The sequence below is a fragment of the Vombatus ursinus genome, unplaced genomic scaffold (genome assembly GCF_900497805.2).
Source record: "Vombatus ursinus unplaced genomic scaffold, bare-nosed wombat genome assembly UNPS02000679.1, whole genome shotgun sequence".
In the NCBI taxonomy this organism is placed as follows: domain Eukaryota; kingdom Metazoa; phylum Chordata; class Mammalia; order Diprotodontia; family Vombatidae; genus Vombatus; species Vombatus ursinus.
The window spans coordinates 1,293-3,320 of record NW_020940457.1 but is presented as its reverse complement, the minus strand read 5'-3'; the positions used below and the strand labels follow the sequence as shown (position 1 = coordinate 3,320).

The 2,028-nt window shown below is 41.2% G+C and overlaps 1 pseudogene; it reads left to right on the top strand.

Moving 5' to 3' along the window:
• The first annotated feature begins 931 nt into the window (after positions 1-931).
• LOC114039320 lies at positions 932-1,820 on the top strand (annotated as a pseudogene).
• The last annotated feature ends 208 nt before the right edge of the window (positions 1,821-2,028 follow it).

The window sequence follows — 2,028 nt, the reverse complement described above, 5'->3', positions numbered from 1 at the left end:
ATCTGAAAAGATTGCATATGAACTCCTAAAGCCAAAATAAAATCCTTAAATCTGAGATCTGTCAATACCAAGCTGGCTGGAAGATGTAACTTCAATACATTCTATTTCAGGATCCACTTTCATAATTTTCATAAACAATGGGCAAACAACCTATCAGGTAAAAATCACTCTTCATCAAAGAAATTTAAAGCCCTTTAACTTTAGCAGTGAGAGATTCTAGCTTCTCATTAAACCATTTCATTGTTTTAGAATTTCCCAACCTTTTTTCAGCAACTCCTTTCACAGATATGAATAAGATTTTGTTGTTATTGTTCAATTGTGTCCAATTCTTTGTGACCCCATTTGGGGTTTTCTTAGCAAAGATACTGGAACGGTTTGCCATGTCCTTCTCCAACTCATTTTACAGAAGAGGAAACTGAGGCAAACAGGGTTAAGTGACTTGTCCAGGGTCACAGAGCTAGTAAGTAAGTGTCTGGGGCCAGATTTGAACTCATGAAGATGAATCTTCCTGATTCTAAGCCCAGTGCTCTATGCAATGTGTTACCCTGCTTTATGACCTCACTCAGGCTGAAGATCCAGGGGACTGAAAATCTGACAAGTCCCCAAAGAACTTCTCAGATATTTACAAGGTCTGTGGTACTTTGCCAAACTCTGAGTAATTATATGAGTATTATTAATTTTAACCAAAATATACCCAATTAAATACTTGACATTTTTTTAACATCATAATGACAACATTCTTTATCAAAAGAGTAGTTAATTTTCCAACAATACAATTGTATCACCTGCTGGGTGTACTTTTTCAAGTTCACAACATTTCTTTTACAATGATTTTCCCCAAAATCACAGTAGAAGAAAAATGAGAGAGGCATCCTCGGGCGAGTGACATTGTCTTTAAACCCCATGTGTCAATCCCTGAAGCACCTTTGAGATGCCCAGGAAAGGCAGGGCTACCTGGAAATCCAATTACTTCTTCAACATCATCCACCTTTTGGATGGTTATCCAAAATGCTTCATTGTAGGAGCAGACGATGTGGGCGCAGTAGATCCAGATGTCCCTCTGTGGGAAGGTCATAGTGTTGAGGGGAAAAAACACCATGATGCACAAAGCCATTTGTGGACATTTGAAGAACAACCCTGCCCTGGAGAAACTGCTGCCTCATATTCCTGGGAATGTGGGCTTTGCATTCACCAAAGAAGATCTGACAGAGATTAGGGACATGCTTCTGGCCAATAAGGTGCCAGCTGCTGCCTGTGCTGGTGCCATTGCCCCATGTGATGTCACCATGCCAGTCCAGAACACTGGCCTGGGTCTAAAGAAGACTTCCTTCTTCCAAGCTCTGGGCATCACCACCAAGATTTCCAGGGGTACCACTGAAATCTTGAGTGATGTGCAGCTGGTTAAGATTGGAGACAAAGTGGGCGCCAGCGAGGCCACCTTGTTGAACATGCTGAACATCTCCCCCTTCTCCTTTGGGCTGATCATTCAGCAAGTGTTTGACAATGGCAGCATCAACAACCCTGAAGTGCTGGACATCACAAAAGAGACTTTGCACCTTCGGTTCTTAGAGGGTGTCTGAAATGTAGCCAGCATCTGTCTGCAGATTGGCTACCTATCTGTTGCATCAGTATCTGACTCAATCATCAATGGGTACAAGCTGGTCTTGGCTGCAGCTGTGGAGACTGAGTACACCTTCCCATTTGCTGAAAAGGTGAAGGCCTTCCTGGCAGACCCTGCCGCTGCCGCTCCTGCCAAGGTGGAAACAAAGGAAGAATCTGAGGAGTCTGATGAAGATATGGGAATTGGTCTATTTGATTAGCCCACAGCAAAGAACTATTTCAGTGAGTTTATTTGTGAAACAAAGAAATAAAAGTGCTCATTTATCACTGAAAAAAAATTAGAAGGTGAATAATAATTCAAACAATTTTTATGGATTTTTTGTGGTATGTTTTCAATACTACAAAATCTTCTGCCATCAATTAATATCAGTTCAGTTGAATGCATTTCTGAATCATTTTACATAGGAA